The 20,726-nt window shown below is 40.8% G+C and overlaps 1 protein-coding gene across 1 annotated transcript in view; it reads right to left on the reverse strand.

Annotated features, from left to right (window-relative positions):
* LOC126272087 (venom dipeptidyl peptidase 4-like) overlaps positions 1 to 20,726 on the reverse strand; it is a 1,105,720-nt gene that overhangs the window by 60,459 nt on the left and 1,024,535 nt on the right. The window lies entirely within an intron of this gene.

Raw genomic sequence — 20,726 nt, forward strand, 5'->3', positions numbered from 1 at the left:
TGATCATTTATTTACAGAATTTTAATTGTTTCCATTGTAACAGCTATTGTCCTTTGTGTCATTATAATGTATGATAAGTAATTAATAATAATTAATGACTGTCATTAATGCTAATTTTACTGGAATTATTTTAAATGAGATGTCCTAATGTGCAGATTATCATGCAATAAGAACTAACTCAGTTGCACTGCAAACGCTCTTTTAAATATTTGGAGTAGCTTCACAGTTACTGCAGTGCAACCAAATGAGGTAAAAATATGTATATTTATTTTCTTCTTTCTTTAATTTGAGTAGCACATGCATTGTACAAAGCATGCCAAGAGCTTTCATTTGTTCTGGAAGATGTATTGTAAAGCACTTTCTCAGTCTAAATTAGACTATTCTCTCCCAGAAAAGTGCAAGAAGCTTGAGTACTAAAATAAATCAGAAATAGTCCCTTTCAGAACCCGTAAGGAGGCCCACAGGAATCAATTTGAATTCCACTGCAACTACTGTGCTAGCGATAGGAGTTCTTGCATTCTTTCTTTATGAACAAGAGTAGATGTGCTGTCTCTTGGCGGCTTGTATCAGTCATTCATAAATGTAACTCAAAAAATAAAAAAAAAAAATAGTGTGCATGCTTCATGGTTCACCCTTATTCTAGTATGGAAAGGAGAGTATAATATTGACACAATCATATTTGTGTGTTTTGCACATCTACAATTATACTTACATTTTGTAACTGAAGGTATTTTGAGTGTAATTATCATTCTGCCTCCTCTACCCTTCCTATTCCATTCATGAATGGTGATGCGGGAATAACAACAGTCTATAAAACATCATACGAGCTTGAATTTGCATGATTTTATAGCCATGATCATTTCAAGAGATGTCATTATGTGGATGGGGGTAAGATGTTGTGTGACCTTATTTATTAAGGATGCTCTTGGAAGTTTTACAGTAAACCTCTCCATGATGAACACTGGCCACTCTTGTTATACCTGCCACTAATATTCAGAGAGCACCTAAATGACATTCTTGTGCTTCCTAAGTGACCTTACGAGGAAATGTGCCATCTTTCTGTGGCTCTTCTCTGTTACCTCTACTAATTGTAACTGGCAAGGCATCCAGCCTGACAAGCAGTAATTAACAAGGCACCTTACAGATTTTCATCAACTCTTAGGATTTTAATGTCGTTGCCCTGACAACAATTTCCTAAGGCTGTATGATGCAAGCCCTAGGAGTTTAGAAGATTTGTGAACACTGTTAAGTATAAAAAAATTGTAACCAATTAATATAATATTTCGAAGCTGAATGTGTAGGGTGAAAGTCTGATAATCGTAAGTTGCTCGTTCAAATCTCACTAGCAGCAACAGCTTTTTTTGTTTATTTGGGTGCCATATTTAGTAAAAAATATGAATGTTAATTAGCAAGGGCTGACTCATAACATTTTATCAAAAGAACAATTTTTTATTTTTAATTACAGATTGCTTGAAATGGCAGTTCACAATGAATCAAAATCTGGTGCAAAAATACAGAAAGTAAAACAGAAAATAAACTACCATTTTTATTTTAGGAGACTGGACAGTTTTGTTGATATATATAATAATTTTTCGCTTTAGAGTAAGGCATTTTGCATGTCTGTATCAAAATGTAATTGGCTTTATCACAGAGAAAAATACCTGAAAAATATTTTTCTAGATAACTGCTTTTACATACAAGTAGTGAATAAATATGTACAAACCACCTGGTCATGTAGTGTACAACAGCAACACATCTACTTGTTATTGCTAACATTTTTTTTTCCATATAATGATGATTGTGTCTCATGCCAAATCATATGTAATATATGTAGTATGTGACTGACTATATTAGTCTGTGAATTAAATAGAAGTTAGAGAAGCGGTTTGTGACAAAGATTTTGAAATACTGTTACGCTATGGAATTATGCAAATGTATAGCACCTAAGACAGACAAAGAGAAGCCAATGGGTCACTGTTGGAATCAGCCAACTCATACAAGTACCTGGGTAAAGCAGGTGGTAGACTTCAGTTTATTGGTAGAATACTTGGGAAGTGCAATCAATCTATAAAGGAGATTGCTTACAATCACTTGTGTGACTGGTTCTAGAATATTGCTCAAGTGTGTGGGACCTGTACCAGATGGGACTAATGGGATATTGAATGAATACACAAATGGTCACAAGTTTGTTTAAACTGTGGGAAAGTGCCACAGAGATATTGAAGGAAATGAACTGGAAGACTCTTGAAGATAGATGTAAACTATCCAAGAAAGTCTGTTAACAAAGTTTCAAGAACTAGCTTTAAATGATTACTCTAGGAATATATTACAACTCCCTATATATCACTGACATAGAGATTGTGAGGATAAGATAATAATAATTACTGCATGCACAGAGGCATTCGAACAATCATTCTTCCCACACTCCATACGTGAATGGAAGAGGAAGAAACTCTAATGGGGCATACTCTCTACCATTCACCTCATGGTGGTTTGCAGAGTATAGATGTAGATGTAGAAGCATTTTACTATTCTTTCTGTACTGTGTGGAATTATCATATTTTCGTCTTCTGTCATGCGCTACGGTACTGATTAGACATTTTCAGTCAAAATGTTTACTGTAAACAAAGAGATGCATAATTCAGTTTTTATGAATAGTATTACCCTGGTTACTAATAATATGCCTTTGTAGACCATATATATAAAAAAGGTCTTTGATCTTATAAGGAAACTGCAATAACTCATGCCATGTCCATGCTGAGATTGTCATACTCTCTCATTCAAACAGCAGCCTCATAGGATGACACTGGAGTCATCCCCAGAAGAGCAAAAAGCAATAGAAGCATGTAACCCACATAGTGATTAGTTTCATCTCACCTGAAACCCAAGTGCTGTTGAAACCCTCATTACTTTCAGGTTCAAATCTTTCATCCAAAACATCCTCAAGGTCTACACTTGGAAGAATTATGCCTTGATCTCTACCTAACACTGCAACAACAATCATAAACTCCCCCTAAAACACATTTTGTTATAATACAGGTGGTTCTTTCAATGACTTTAAAATGTAAACTAAATAAATTATGAAAAACTTCATGTTTTCAAATTATTTTGATGAAACATATAGGCCACATGTTGCATTAACATTTCTGTTTCCTTGGCTGTATGTGTTACCTGAAATGTGCAAAATTGGCATACTTTTGTAAGCTACATGCTGAAGGATAGCCCTTCTGTGTAAACCCAACAGTGTGAACAGAACTCTTCAACAGTGCAGCAATGAAAAAAAAAATGTTTTCATCATTCCATGATGTGATGTAATTTATGTTAATATTATGCCAGCATGAATCAGTTGTAGGTTTACCACTGTACCAAACAGGACTGTTGGTATTTATGTCATTCTCATTTGCCAGTATCATTGTTCATGGTCTCATTTGTTGTCATACATTCCTTTTCACATGGATTACTTGTGCCCTCTTATTCATAATATTTCAGCAGTTTTACACAATCATGTGTAAACTATTCATTTAAAATGTTCAAAAATAAGTGAAAATAGTCAAAATTAACAGTTTCTAGAAAGAATAGGGGAGGGGAGATGCCAATGGGAAACCCATACTAAAAGGAAGCTCACACTGATGGAATATTTTTTGAAGCATCTAGAAACTAACTTGGTCTTGGCAGGATGAGAAGTGATTAAGAATTGTTGAAATCTGGTAAAGATTGAAATAAATAAAACTGTCAAGAAAACTAATAAATTTGAGACAGAATGGCTGACTAGCAATCACATCCGGGAGGGGTAATGCATAGTACTGCTGATAGACTGATATAAGAGTAACGCACTTGCTGGTGTTCAGAACTAATAGTTTCTTCCTCAGGGAGCGCAGAAGGATAGATTGGGAGAATTTAAAAAAATAAGGCCAGGCCATTCACACCACCTTTACTCATTATCACTTCAGGTGGGCATGACCAAGCAGACTAATACAAAATCTCCATAGTCTGGGTTTATGAACCCCATTGTATTTTTGGAATGATGTTGTAACTCTGATGCTAGCTAGCTACACAAAAACATTTACTTATTTTCTGTATGGGTATATTTTTGAGTATCATCCATTTTCAACAAATCAATGTAATGGTGTACCAGTTTATCAGTAGTTGAATAAACACATCATAATGAGAGTAGTACTTATCATCTGATAACTGAATAGAGTGAGAAGGATCGCTTTCCTCAGATTAATTTTTTACCTGACACCTACTTGTTAAATACACTACTGGCCATTAAAATTGCTACACCATGAAGATGATGTGCTACAGATGCAAAATTTAACCGACAGGAAGAAGATGCTGTGATATGCAAATGATTAGCTTTTTGTTGATATGAGGAAAGTTTCCAACCGATTTCTCATACACAAACAGCAGTTGACCGATTTTGCCTGGTGAAATGTTGTTGTGATGCCTTGTGTAATGCGGAGAAATGCGTACCATCATGTTCCCGACCTTGGTAAAGGTCGGATTGTAGCCTATCGCGATTGTGGTTTATCGTATCGTGACATTGCTGCTCGCGTTGGTCAAGATCCAATGACTGTTAGCAGAATATGGAATTGGTGGGTTCAGGAGGGTATTACAGAATGCCGTGCTGGATCCCAACAGCCTCTTATCACGAGCAGTTGAGATGACAGGCATCTTATCCGAATGGCTGTAACAGATCATGCAGCTACGTCTTGATCCCTGAGTCAACAGATGAGTACGTTTGCAAGACAACAACCATCTGCACGAACAGTTTGACGATGTTTGCAGCAGCATGGTCTATCAGCTCGGAGACTATGGCTGTGGTTACCCTTGACGCTGCATCACAGACAGGAGCACCTGCGATGGTGTATTCAATGACGAACCTGGGTGCAAGAATGGCAAAACGTCGTTTTTTCGGATGAATCCAGGTTCTGTTTACAGCATCATGCTGGTCGCATCTGCTTTGGTGACACAGCAGGGAATACACATTGGAAGTGTGTATTCGTCATTGCCATACTGCCGTATCACCCAGCATGATGGTATAGGGTGCCACTGGTTATACGTCTCAGTCACCTCTTGTTCGCATTGACACTATTTTGAACAGTTAATGTTACATTTCAGATCTATTATGACCTGTGGCTCTACCCCTCATTCGATACCTGCAAAACCCTACATTTCAGCAGGATAATGCACGACCACATGTTGCAGGTCCTGTACGGGCCTTTCGGAATACAGAAAATGTTCGAATGCTGCCCTGGCCAGCACATTCTACAGATCTCTCACCAATTGAAAACATCTGGTCAATGGTGGCCGAGCAACTGGCTCATCACAATACGCCAGTCACTAATCTTGATGAACTGTGGTATCATGTTGAAGCTGCATGGGCAGCTGTACTTGTACACGCCAGCCAAGCTCTATTTGACTCAATGCCCAGGCGCATCAAGGCCATTATTATGGCCAGAGGTGATTGTTCTGGGTACTGATTTCTCAGTATCTATGTACCCAAATTGCTGAAAATGTAATCACAAGTCAATTCTAGTACAATAAATTTGTCCAATGAGTACCTGTTTATCATCTGCATTTCTTCTTGGTGTATCAATTTTCATGGCCAGTAGTGTATGAGTGATTCCCATGGTAACTGGAGTCCCATACATTGGTAGGCCATCATAGCTTAGATCTTTGTTAATGAAGCTTATAGCTTCAGTACTTCACTTTAGTTTCAAAACTCGTTACAGTGACTGTGACCAAATTTTTCAAAATATGTGAACATAAGTTCATTAGCAAAGAAAAGCAGGAAGCCCATCTCCCTGCCAAGTCATTAACTGATCTATAGATACTAAAATGTATTCTGCATCCTGGTGATTCTTGTGTTTTACAAAGTGAACACTCCATAGGCATATTGCTAATGCTGGGGTAGTGTGTCATTCTTTTATGCATCAAAACACTACCATCTGGGTTTTACATAATACTGTTATTTTACAACTGTAAGCTTTCCCTTGTGTTCGTCTTATTTAAACTTGTCAAGCACTAGGGAACTGTGCAATACTCATGTAAGCAAATCAGAGTTAAATCTGTTGTTAGTTGTTTGAAGCTTCTTGTGTCAATGAATTACATTTTTTGAACATACCTAGTTTACAAGAGGTTTTCCAACAACAGCTTTACCATGATTTTTTTTGCCCATGCAAGTCCTATCACACACTTTTCTATATCATTATTTTCTCTACTTGCATATGAAGCTCTGCTGTCATCTGCAATAGTACTATCCTTATTAGAGACAACAGTCACCACTAATTTCCTCCTATCTCCTGCCACCCATTCCAATAAAAGAATAGTGAGTTCACTGTAGCCCAGTATTATGCAGGAGACATTGATGGTTTTGCTTTTGTAGTTAATGTAATGGACAAAGGTGATGCAACTTTGATTGGAATACTTCAGGAAATGTTATGTGACACAGTGTTAGAAAATTACTTGGCATATATACCTGTGTTTTCTTAGCAGCTCAGTGACAAACTTGGAATGACAGTACTCTTTCAGTCAGACAGAGTTCAGCACTTTCATGACATTGAAATAAAACTAAACAGTGTTTGCAAACTGCACCACAAATGTTACAAAATCAATTCAGATGTGTGTTTGAAAACAATAACAGGTTTCAAATTATGGGCAAAGTTGCAAATGTGTCATATGGCCAGCATGAGGATGATACTGTTGTGGACATTCAACAGACTAACATTGTGTGACGTGGAGTGCATGTTTTCACTGTATAAGGCAGTGTTTTGGGATAACTGTCCATCATTTGTGATGGGTAACTTGAAAATGAATCTCACTGTTTACTGTAATTTTTCAACAGTCAGTAAGGTGTAGCATAAAATGAATTTGTGAGTATTGTGTATTGTTCATATTGACATAAATAAACTAAATTATAGTTAAATATTTTTACCTTTTGTCACACAAGCATAAATAATTTACTGATTTCAGCACCTAAAAATGCGAGGCCTAGCCATGACACTGCATGTGCAACTGCTGTTGCTGATGTACCAGCTAAATTGGCACCAACAAACCTGCAAACCTAGATAAACACAATAGTACAACAACCACAGATACAAATCTCTGGAACAGCATCAATTATAGAATCTTGTATTAGTATGTTGGACACACAATAACAAGTCACTGAGTTGGAAAACATTTGGTAAAAAAATCTCCAGACATAGGATTCATATGGTGTGTTAGAGGTTTAAGAACTAATCTTCATCAGTTGTCAGTTGGGATGATAATTTATTTGCTTTAGTCCAAGTGTAAACTGTAGCTGTAGTCAGCACGTTTGGGGCTTAATGCATTTCAAACTAATGCTCAATGGATGAATGTTCGAGTGCACACAAGGAACTATTTCACAGGGTTCTTAATGCTAAGACTAAATGTCATGGGCTATACCTGAAGTGAGAAGAAGAAATTTTATTACTACTATCCGAGAACCCATTTGTAAGTACAAGAATTTGCCAAGACAAATATCTAACCATATCAAGAGTTTTTAGTGGCTGTGGAGTAAAGAGTTGTCATACCTGTGTCATCCACAGGTCTAAACTTTGCATATGGCAGATCATGAGCAAACAGTTTCATTATGAGCCTGGCTTTTGCAATGATTTACAAAAAATTGCCACTTTTTAGGCAATATTCGAATTGGGTAATTGATAGAAGATCTTTTATACAGTAGAGATGGGGCAGTGGTATCATATCAGAGTCATAGTTGGGAAGAAAGTGGTTCAACCCCCTGTTTGGTCACACAGATTTAGATTTTCCATGGTCGCACTAAATCGCTTAAGGTCAGTACCACGATAATTCCCTAGAAACGAAACGAGTGACTTCCTTCTGCAATCTGAGTTTGTGTGCCATGTCCAATGGCCTCATCTTCAATGAGACATTAAACTCAAATTTTGGTGAAACAAGTTTACTGTTATGTCACAATTTATTTTATCTTCACCCTCTTGAACTCTTACAAATTGCATAAAAGTTATATGTGAGGATGTTAGTTTCTACAGTATGTGATGTGGCAAACTGAAAAAGGAGCCTGTGACCATTAGAAATCCAATGATGGAGGTTTAAGACATTGCAATGAATAGTAAAAATAAAATAAATGGTGACTGATAAAAGTAAACTTATTATTTCAGTTACTGTCAATAACAGTCATAGTAACGCCTAGCGTAAAATGTTTGCATTTAAACTCAAGTTTTCCTAACTTCATTCATTAGTTCCATTCCCAACACCAAATTTCAGTACAGTTTCAAGCACATGTTACAGGAGGTCAGATATAATGAACACTGAAGCTTCTTTCCTGCATAACTAACACCAAATGCTAGATATTTGTGTTTCCTACTGTCTTCTCTGCTCTATAGTTACCTTAGCTCAATCTGTTGGATGTAAATTCAGATAGGCTAACAGTTAAGACAACTGTTTATCACGGAAAGCAGGAAATTCAGGTTCAGGTCCATACCCAGTATAAATATTTGTTAGTCATTCTGGGTTCATAAGTTCTAACGTTTTCATTGACATCATTTCACATCAGCTAATCTACATTGATTTCATCTGGATCATCTGTTCCTTTACAGGCAGCACATACAACTCATATATTCTCAATGATGTAAAAAATATGCCATTTATGCATTACAAAGCCCCTCTTCATGATAGCAGGGCCATTTACCAAGCCTCTCATATTTATTTTCAAGGAAAGTGAACTGTTTGACTTAGCACTGCCAGCTGATCTCCAAATTTCCATGAACTCAGTGAATTAGACTTTCATTTGTGATCCATTTTATTTGTGAATTATGTACTACCTCACGTGCTTAACATAATGGAGTTGCATTCAGGAGGATGATTGTTCAAATCCGTCCATCCACACTTAGGTTTTTTTGTGATTTCTCTAAATCATTCCTGGAGAATGCCAGGTTGGTTCCTTTGAATAATTCCAAGCTTGTGCTCCATTTGTAATGATCTAGATGTCAAGGGGACATTAACCACTAATATTCCTTCCTTCGATTCATTTACAGTGCGTATTAAAGAACTGGTGTATAGTGTGACAAAGTGAATAATCTGGAATGTATTTGAAACTACTACTTCTTGCAAAAGGCTAAGGATTGCCTACCCAGCCGCTGCTTCCTCTCTTCTGCAGTCCTTTTCATCTCCGTATCTCCACATAGGGAGAACATTCCATCTTACTGACCGTATTTTTTAAATAGGATATCCTTGATCATGCTCTCATTTTCATGCTCAGATTGAAGAGTAGGGGCGAAAGGCTACAGCCTTGTCTTACACCCTTCTTAATACGAGCACTTCGTTCTTGATCGTCCACTCTTATTATTCCCTCTTGGTTGTTGTACATATTGTATATGACCCGTCTCTCCCTATAGCTTACCCCTACTTTTTTCAGTATCTCTAACAGCTTGCACCATTTTATATTGTCAAACGATTTTTCCAGGTCGACAAATCCTATGAACGTGTCTTGATTTTTCTTTAGCCTTGTTTCCATTATTAGCCGTAACGTCAGGATTGCCTCTCTCATGCCTTTACTTTTCCTAAAGCCAAACTGATCGTCACCTAGCGCATTCTCAATTTTCTTTTCCATTCTTCTGTATATTATTCTTGTAAGCAGCTTCGATGCATGAGGTGTTAAGCTGATTGTGCGATAATTCTCGCACTTGTCAGCTCTTGCCGTCTTCGGAATTGTGTGGATGATGCTTTTCCGAAAGTCAGATGGTATGTCGCCAGACTCATATATTCTACACACCAACGTGAATAGTCGTTTTGTTGCCATTTCCCCTAATGATTTTAGAAATTTTGACGGAATGATATCTATCCCTTCTGCCTTATTTGACCGTAAGTACTCCAAAGCTCTTTTAAATTCCGATTCTAATACTGGATCCCCTATTTCTTCTAAATCGACTCCTGTTTCTTCTTCTATCACATCAGACAAACGTTCACGCTCATAGAGGCTTTCAATGTATTCTTTCCACCTATCTGCTCTCTCCTCTGCATTTAACAGTGGAATTCCCGTTGCACTCTTAATGTTACCAACGTTGCTTTTAATGTCACCAAAGGTTGTTTTGACTTTCCTGTATGCTGAGTCTGTCCTTCCGACAATCATATCTTTTTCGATGTCTTCACATTTTTCCTGCAGCCATTTCGTCTTAGCTTCCCTGCACTTCCTATTTATTTCATTCCTCAGCGACTTGTATTTCTGTATTCCTGATTTTACCGCAAATGTTTGTACTTCCTTCTTTCATCAATCAACTGAAGTATTTCTTCTGTTACCCATGGTTTCTTCGCAGCTACCTTCTTTGTACTTATGTTTTCCCTCCCAACTTCTGTGATGGCCCTTTTTAGAGATGTCCATTCCTCTTCAACTGTGTTGCCTACTGCTCTATTCTTTATTGCTATATCTATAGAGTTAGAGAACTTCAAACGTATCTCGTCATTCCTTAGAACTTCCGTATCCCACTTCTTTGCGTATTGATTCTTCCTGACTAATGTCTTGAACTTCAGCCTACTCTTCATCACTACTAGATTGTGATCTGAGTCTATATCTGCTCCTGGGTACGTCTTACAATCCAATATCTGATTTCGGAATCTCTGTCTGACCATGACGTAATCTAATTGAAATCTTCCCGTATCTCCCGGCCTTTTCCAAGTATATCTTCTCCTCTTGTGATTCTTGAACAGGGTATTCGCTATTACTAGCTGAAACTTGTTACAGAACTCAATTAGTCTTTCTCCTCTTTCATTCCTTGTCCCAAGCCCATATTCTCCTGTAACCTTTTCTTCTACTCCTTCCCCTACAACTGCATTCCAGTCGCCCATGACTATTAGATTTTCGTCCCCCTTTACATACTGCATTACCCTTTCAATATCCTCATACACTTTTCTGTCTGTTCATCTTCAGCTTGCGACGTCGGCATGTATACCTGAACTATCGTTGTCGGTGTTGGTCTGCTGTCGATTCTGATTAGAACAACCCGGTCACTGAACTGTTCACAGTAACACACCCTCTGCCCTACCTTCCTATTCATAACGAATCCTACACCTGTTATACCATTTTCTGCTGCTGTTGATATTACCCGATACTCATCTGACCAGAAATCCTTGTCTTCCTTCCACTTCACTTCACTGACCCCTACTATATCGAGACTGAGCCTTTGCATTTCCCTTTTCAGATTTTCTAGTTTCCCTATCACGTTCAAGCTTCTGACATTCCACGCCCAGACTCGTAGAACGTTATCCTTTCGTTGAATATTCAATCTTTTTCTCATGGTAACCTCCCCCTTGGCAGTTCCCTCCCGGAGATCCGAATGGGGGACTATTCCGGAATCTTTTGCCAATGGAGAGATCATCATGACACTTCTTCAACTACAGGCCACATGTGCTGTGGATGCACGTTACGCGTCTTTAATGCAGTGGTTTCCATTACCTTCTGCATCCTGATGTCATTGATCATTGCTGATTCTTCCGTCTTTAGGGGCAATTTCCCACCCCTAGGACAAGAGAGTGCTCTGAACCTCTATCCGCTCCTCCGCCCTCTTTGACAAGGCCCTGGGCAGAATGAGGCTGACTTCTTATGCCGGAAGTCTTCAGCCACCAATGCTGATTATTTATCAAAATTTAGGCAGTGGCGGGGATCGAACCCGGGACCGAAGACGTTTTGATTATGAATCAAAGACGCTACCCCTAGAAAGAATATATTGTCTAATTAAGTATCCAGTCAGTTTAACTTGGTGTTTACATGTAACTTTCAGTAATTCTTTCTTCTATTTCTTGCAGAAGCATTCTGTTAGTCCAGCGAGTTATTGTAATTCTCCTCCAGCACCACATTTCTGCAGTTTTGAGGTGAGCTATCTCATTCTTTTCTAACGTCCAGGTTTCACATCTGTACGTCAAGACACCCCATAGAAAAGTTTTTATAGAAATCGTTTCTTAATGTGGACGCTTATGTGCTTATTCAGCAGGAAATTGTTCTTATTTCGGAAGGAGCTCTTGGTTAGTGCTGTTCTAATCTTTATTCCCATCAGACATCTATAGGTTTGTTCGAAATTATATAGACACTTTACAATGACTGTAAATAATTCTTGTATTGATGCAGTATATCATATGATTATATACTGAAAAGTCAAAGGAAGTGGTACACCTGCCTAATCTCGTGAAGGGCCCCCGCAGGCACGCAATCCTGCAGGGCTGTCCATAAATCTGTAAGATTACGAGGGGATGGGGATCTCTTGCGAACAACACGTTGCAAGGCAGCCCATATATGCTCAATAATGTTCATATCTGGGGAGTTTGGTGGGCAGCGAAAGTGTTTAAACTCAGAAGAGTGTTCCTGGAGTCACTCTGTAGCAATTCTGGACGATGGGGTGTAGCATTGTCGTGCTGGATTTGTCGAAGTCCGTCGGAATGCACAATGGGCATGAATGGATGCAGGTGATCAGACAGGATGCTTATGTACGTATCACCTACCAGAGTCGCATCTAGATGTATCAGGGGTCCCCTATCATTTCAACTGCACACGCCCTACACTATAACAGAGCCTCCACCAGCTTGAACAGTCCCTTGCTGACATGTAAGGTCCATGTATTCATGAGATTGTCTCCATACCCGTACTCGTCCATCCACTCGAAACAATTTGAAATGAGACTCGACCGACCAGGCAACCTGTTTCTGGTCATCAACAGTCCAATGTTGGTGTTGACGGGCCCAGGCGAGGCGTAAGGCTACGTGTCATGCAGCCATCAATGGTACACGAGTGGGCCTTCAGCTCCAAAAGCCCATATCGATGATTCATTGAATGGTTCGCACGCTGACACTTGTTGATGACCCAGCATTGAAATCCGCAGCAATTTGTGGAAGAGTTGCACTTCCGTCACACTGAACAATACTCTTCAGTCGTCGTTGACCCCTCCTTGCAGGATCTTTTTCCGGCCACAGCAATGTCGATGATTTGATGTTTTACCGGATTCCTGATATTCAGGTACACTCGTGAAATAGTCGTACGGGAAAATCCCCACTTCATCGCTACCTTAGAGATGTTGTGTTCCATCATTTGTTGCCACCTATAACACCACGTTCAAACTCACTTAAATCTTGATAACCTGCCGTTGTAGCAGCAGTAACCGATCTAAGAACTACGGAGACGCAGACGCACATGACTGAGGGTTGTACCCTCTGATGGGGGCGAAGTTCTAGCGCTACTGAGGAGCTTCTCCTTCTTATATGGTGTGTTGATATGGGATTACATGATGGTTGTGGTCTTTACTTGACTTTTGTGTTGTTTTTTTCTTTTTTTTTAAAAAAAAAGATTGAAAGGATAGGCAGAGCGATAGTAGAAGACGTGGGAAAAACGAACGGCCCAATTGACTGGCCAGCGTTATTTTTAAATGAAAGATGACAGGACAGTAGAAGTGTGAGGAAAACGAACGTCCCATTGGCTAGCCGGGAATTACAGCTAAATGACAGATTAAAGGAGAGGAGGAGGAACAGTAAGAGTTAAAATGAAAGCGAAAGGCCATTATCCTGGCCTCTTCTTCTTCGTGGCGGCGTCTTGATGGTGGTAGCAAACGATCTTGAGGTGGTGGAGTGGAAAGAACTGCGCCAGACACTTGTCTTTTATAGGCGTTGCCGACCGCAGCGCCATATTCTGCCTGTTTACATATCTCTGTATTTGAACAAGCATGCCTATACCAGTTTCTTTGGCGTGTCAGTGTATGTATGGAAACATCAACTCAGTAAGTCATTTTTGTTACAGTTTCCTCCCGCAACATGGCTGCTAGATTACTGAAGAAGGCGTTTTGCTTGATTTAGTTCTGCAAGAGTGAGTCCGCAACTGCATATCAATGAAAATGTTAAAAGTCATGTGTAATGGCTTGGAGTAGCTGAGTCTGATACGGTTTCATTTGCTGACATTTTCTCAGCACTCTCCAAATAGTTGGCTGTGGGGTTCCTATGTGGCAACTGGCACAAGACGTTGACTTTTGTAAACTTCTGAGGAACGTTCCCTTGATGCATTCACCATGTTCCTCAGATGGCGATGGTCGCCCATTGCTTTTGTCTTTATGAGAATTTCCTGTATTAAACTTCTATTCCCATTCATAAATGAACTGTATCGTAGGTGGAGACTTGTTAAATGATTTCCTGGATTTCCGATGCACTGCGTTGGAGAGCCTGCTCTTGCAGAACTGAATCACACAGAATGTCTTTACGAAAAACGTCTTGAGTTGCTGTTTCCACACACATTATCATATAATACCTTACCTCAATACCGACATTTTTTACAGTCTTTTTAGAGTGTCTAACTCATTTTGACAACCCTGTATTGGTTTCCTCACCATTGCTAATGAGATATCAAAATTCGGTTACTTCCTTGAGTTGTTCACTGTCTATTCTTATGCCAATCTTACCTCCGCCTTCTTTCTTGTCTATAAGCATAACTATTATATTCTTGTTATTTATTTCTGGTTTTAGCTCTGTTACCTCTCGAATTAAGATCCTAAGAATTTTATTCGGTTCCTTCCTTGAATCGGCCACTGTTGCAAAGTTATCAATAAGTCTGATGAAGTGCATATGCATACCATTAATTTTGGATCCAATAATTTTTCTTTCATTGTTGTTATTGTCTCCTTATTGAAAATATTGTTGTGAAAGTAAGGTGGTAGAGGACGTCCCTGTTTACTCCGAGAGTTGCGCTCTACCAAAACTATGGTTCGGTAGTTTTGGTACAGTAAATAAATGACGTAGTAAATGATAGCATTAACAGTAGGGAAAGAAACGTTACTGTATGTTAAGACAGAAACTGCGAACCGAGAACTTTTCTATGTTTTTTTGTTTGTATGTTTAGCACATAACTAGAACCACACATCATTCAGTGTTAGTCCATTGTATACTTTATATCAGTAATTGTGATGTTTTTCTACGTTCACCAGGACGAATGCTCTTGAAAAAAAAATTTCTGGCGTCATGGCAATGAAATTAATCACCTGGTGTCCGGACACGTCTGTCTGTCCATCAGCGAGAGCATTTGCACTATTAATCTTATCTGCGACAACAGTGTGAACAAGCTGATATTCAGCATTGAACAACATCGTACCCGTAGCATGGAGGTGAAAAGCTTTCCTTTAGCATTGGGTTTCTACCGAGCGAGGTGGCGCAGTGGTAGCACACTGGACTCGCATTCGGGAGGACGACGGTTCAATCCCGCGTCCGGCCATCCTGATTTAGGTTTTCCATGATTTCTCTAAATCGCTCCAGGCAAATGCTGCGATGGTTCCTTTCAAAGGGCACGGCCGACTTCCTTCCCTAATCCGATGAGACCGATGACCTCGCTGTTTGGTCTCTTCCCCCAAAACAACCCAACCACTGGGTTTCTAACATCGATAATGAGGCTCCTGAAGCATAAACAAGTCTAGCGACAACTTCGTTTACGTTTGCTAGAAATTGTTATAGGACCGCCCGATACCCATATACCCATGTTTTGTCAGCTGTTATAACCTTACTTAGACGTTTTTGATTGTTGTCGACTTCATACAGCGATTCGTGAGCGATGCCTATGCGATGTCGTTTGTGGCCGAAATTCAACTATTTCGGAAAAGAAACTTTGCTGTTCCACGTTTCATGCTTAAACATCCGAAAAAATTGCTTGGCATGAGACAAAGGATATGCCGACATCATCACTTATGGTGATTCGGTGATTTTCCAAAATCACTTGCCTTACTGTTTCCACTTTGTGGTCAGTAATTGATGTGCTAGGGCCTCCAGGGCAGTCGTCGTCTTCAGTGTCTTCTCGGCTCCTCTTTGAAACGCTTATACCACTTATAAACTGTTGTACTCATAGTAGATCCACCATATACCACAGTCAACATATGCAATGCGGTACTGCACTTTATTCCATTTTCAAGCCAAATTTAATGTAAATTCTCTGATCCAGTAATTGATGTGCTAGGGCCTCCAGGGCAGTCGTCGTCTTCAGTGTCTTCTCGGCTCCTCTTTGAAACGCTTATACCACTTATAAACTGTTGTACTCATAGTAGATCCACCATATACCACAGTCAACATATGCAATGCGGTACTGCACTTTATTCCATTTTCAAGCCAAATTTAATGTAAATTCTCTGATCCAGTAATTGATGTGCTAGGGCCTCCAGGGCAGTCGTCGTCTTCAGTGTCTTCTCGGCTCCTCTTTGAAACGCTTATACCACTTATAAACTGTTGTACTCATAGTAGATCCACCATATACCACAGTCAACATATGCAATGCGGTACTGCACTTTATTCCATTTTCAAGCCAAATTTAATGTAAATTCTCTGATCCAGTAATTGATGTGCTAGGGCCTCCAGGGCAGTCGTCGTCTTCAGTGTCTTCTCGGCTCCTCTTTGAAACGCTTATACCACTTATAAACTGTTGTACTCATAGTAGATCCACCATATACCACAGTCAACATATGCAATGCGGTACTGCACTTTATTCCATTTTCAAGCCAAATTTAATGTAAATTCTCTGATCCAGTAATTGATGTGCTAGGGCCTCCAGGGCAGTCGTCGTCTTCAGTGTCTTCTCGGCTCCTCTTTGAAACGCTTATACCACTTATAAACTGTTGTACTCATAGTAGATCCACCATATACCACAGTCAACATATGCAATGCGGTACTGCACTTTATTCCATTTTCAAGCCAAATTTAATGTAAATTCTCTGATCCAGTAATTGATGTGCTAGGGCCTCCAGGACAGTCGTCGTTTTCAGTGTCTTCTCGGCTCCTCTATGAAAAACTTATACCACTGATAAACTGTTGTACTCATAGTAGATCCGCCATAAGCCACAGTCAACATGTACAATGCGGTACTGCGCTTTATTCCATTTTTCAAGCCAAATTTAATGTAAATTCTCTGATCCATCTCTTTCGAAAGTAAAAATTCGTCAAGCACTCGAAAACACGTATAATCTTTTCGACTGCCAACAATAAACAAAGTAATCAAAACAGCTGAAAATGATGATGTACACCAGGAAAATATGTACCAAGAAGATGAAAAATATTGAAAATCGGATATACGAGACGTGTTTTTTAACTAAGTACTGTTTTGAAATTAAAATAGACTTGCTAAGATATCTCAATAATTTTATTTTTACATGAAAGCCTGTACCTTAATCTACGCACTGACGCCATTACAGTCTGATTCTTCCTTGTTTACGTTGTGTACTGAAAAGATGCCTCCGATAATCGTGAGCCCCGCTGTCTGTGAAGTACGGGCAGCAGTAAGATTTCGTAGTGCTAAAGGCCTAAAGGCGATCGATATTCATCGTGAGATGTGTGCAGTTTACGGAGTAAACATTATGAGTGATGGAATGGTAAGAAAGCGGGCGAGAGCATTTAAAGATGGCCGCACAAATGTGCGTGATGAACAATGGAGTGGGCGTCCTTCGGACGTTAACGAAAGTTTGCTGCAGGAAGTGGACAATAAGGTGAGAGAAAACAGACGCTTTACGATTTACTCCTTGCGGGGTGACTTTCCTGATGTTTCTCGTAGTGTTTTGTATGGCATTGTGACCGAGCACCTGAATTACCGAAAATTGTGCACACGTTGGCTACCGAAAATGTTGATGGATGTACAAAACAAAACGTTTAGACAGTGCATTGACTTTCCTTGAGCGATACCACAACAGCGGTGATGATTTCTTAAGCCAAATTGTTACGGGCGATGAAACATGGGTGGCCTACGTCACACCAGAATCAAAGCAACAGTCCATCGAATGGCGGCATTCAGATTCACTCAGAAAAGTTAATTTTAAGCAAACAATTTCTGCCCGGAAACTCATGTGCACATTTTTTTGGAACACAAAAGGAGTATTGCTTGTGGAATTTCTGCCTCGTAATGCGACAATCAATGCAGCAGATAATGTAAGACTATGCACGATCTGCACCGTCCAGTTCAGAACAACAGACGTGGCAAGTTGAGCAAAGGCATCGTTTTGCTGCAAGACAATGTCCGTCCGCATTTACCGAATCAGACCAAAGATCTCATCACATCTTTTCGATGGGAAACTCTAGATTATCCTCCGTACAGCACCGATCTAGCGCCCAGTGACTACCATCTGTCCTTGCACTTGAAGAAACACCTAGGCGGTCAGTGTCTTCAAGACGATGACGAAGTCCAAACAGTGGTGATGCAGTGTTTACCAAGTCAGGCGGCAGACTTCTACGAGGAGGGTATTCAAAAACTGGTACAACGTTATGACAAGGGCCTCAGTGTTGACGGAAATTATGTAGAAAAGTAGATTATGGTACAGGCTTTCATGTAAAAATAAAATTATTGAGATATCTTTGCACATCTTTTTTAATTTCAAAACAGTACTTATTTTAAAAAACACGCCTCGTATAAAGCCTACTAAATTAAAATAATTCCTATTAATTTTCTGATCACACGTTGTATATCCTCAATCATTTTCTAGACGGTTCAACGCTTCTGGTTTCGAGGGGACACTGATCGCATGTACACTCCTGGAAATGGAAAAAAGAACACATTGACACCGGTGTGTCAGACCCACCATACTTGCTCCTGACACTGCGAGAGGGCTGTACAAGCAATGATCACACGCACGGCACAGCGGACACACCAGGAACCGCGGTGTTGGCCGTCGAATGGCGCGAGCTGCGCAGCATTTGTGCACCGCCGCCGTCAGTGTCAGCCAGTTTGCCGTCGCATACGGAGCTCCATCGCAGTCTTTAACACTGGTAGCATGCCGCGACAGCGTGGACGTGAACCGTATGTGCAGCTGACGGACTTTGAGCGAGGGTGTATAGTGGGCATGCGGGAGGCCGGGTGGACGTACCGCCGAATTGCTCAATACGTGGGGCGTGAGGTCTCCACAGTACATCGATGTTGTCGCCAGTGGTCGGCGGAAGGTGCACGTGCCCGTCGACCTGGGACCGGACCGCAGCGACGCTCAGATGCACGCCAAGACCGTAGGATCCTACGCAGTGCCGTAGGGGACCACACCGCCACTTCCCAGCAAATTAGGGACACTGTTGCTCCTGGGGTATCGGCGAGGACCATTCGCAACCGTCTCCATGAAGCTGGGCTACGGTCCCGCACACCGTTACGCCGTCTTCCGCTCACGCCCCAACATCGTGCAGCCCGCCTCCAGTGGTGTCGCGACAGGCGTGAATTGAGGGACGAATGGAGACGTGCCGTCTTCAGCGATGAGAGTCGCTTCTGCCTTGGTGCCAATGATGGTCGTATGCGTGTTTGGCGCCGTGCAGGTGAGCACCACAATCAGGACTGCATACGACCAAGGCACACAGGGCCAACACCCGGCATCATGGTGTGGGGAGCGATCTCCTACACTGGCCGTACACCTCTGGTGATCGTCGAGGGGACACTGAATAGTGCACAGTACATCCAAACCGTCATCGAACCCATCGTTCTACCATTCCTAGACCGGCAAGGGAACTTGCTGTTCCAACAGGACAATGCACGTCCGCATGTATCCCGTGCCACCCAACGTGCTCTAGAAGGTGTAAGTCAACTACCCTGGCCAGCAAGACCTCCGGATCTGTCCCCCATTGAGCATGTTTGGGACTGGATGAAGCGTCGTCTCACGCGGTCTGCACGTCCAGCACGAACGCTGGTCCAACTGAGGCGCCAGGTGGAAATGGCATGGCAAGCCGTTCCACAAGACTACATCCAGCATCTCTACGATCGTCTCCATGAGAGAATAGCAGCCTGCATTGCTGCGAAAGGTGGATATACACTGTACTAGTGCCGACATTGTGCATGCTCTGTTGCCTGTGTCTATGTGCCTGTGGTTCTGTCAGTGTGATCATGTGATGTATCTGACCCCAGGAATGTGTCAATAAACTTTCCCCTTCCTGGGACAATGAATTCACGGTGTTTTTATTTCAATTTCCAGGAGTGTATAAACAAAGTGATCGAAATGAGGTAACGCCCGATGGGTATGCAACACACCTAAGGTACAGGCAACGCGGGTAGAATCGTGTCTATAGTTCAATTCTTTTATCTTGGCGGTCCGCGAATGCCCGCCCAGACGCGGGAGTTTGCTGCGTTGCCAGTTGCAAACGACGCATGCGCCAAGAGAAGCAGCGCCATAGAATAGTTCGCAAACTTACGTTTAGGGGTGAGCGCGCTGTTGATGAAGTAAAGCCACCACGGCCGCATTAACCATTTCGCTGTTACAGAGACGTGCTTCCCGCATTCCGCACTGTGCGCGATTTTGTAATCAATGCAGTGTTCGCCTGTGCAGAAACATGGTGTTTCGACTGCTTTGACACACTCTTATCATTCGATTTCACACTCATCTGACACACGTTATCATTCGATTTCACAAAAACAAGTTAGCCCAAAAATTTGATTTTTACACATTTCCTTGACTGTTACCTTCCCCCCCACAAACGGCTTAATTTTGTTTCGATGTTCAACGCAGTTATTGTGCAGCATTAGACGTAGTAAACCACTGAAGAGTTTGCAGAGGTAAAAGTCCATAGCGTATACTATCCGTATCGTCGATTTTAGTCGCCACTAGAAATTTCAAAAAATTACATTCAAACCAATAAAATTCATGAAGTAAGACACTTTGATATTGTTTTTAAATAAAGAAAATATTAAGCACCGATCAAGGTTTGAACTCAGAACCTTTCGCTTAAAACAAAACACTTTAACCCTTACGCCAACGCAACTCGTCATTCAA

Source organism: Schistocerca gregaria, chromosome 5 (assembly GCF_023897955.1).
Source record: "Schistocerca gregaria isolate iqSchGreg1 chromosome 5, iqSchGreg1.2, whole genome shotgun sequence".
Classification (NCBI taxonomy): Eukaryota; Metazoa; Arthropoda; class Insecta; order Orthoptera; family Acrididae; genus Schistocerca; species Schistocerca gregaria.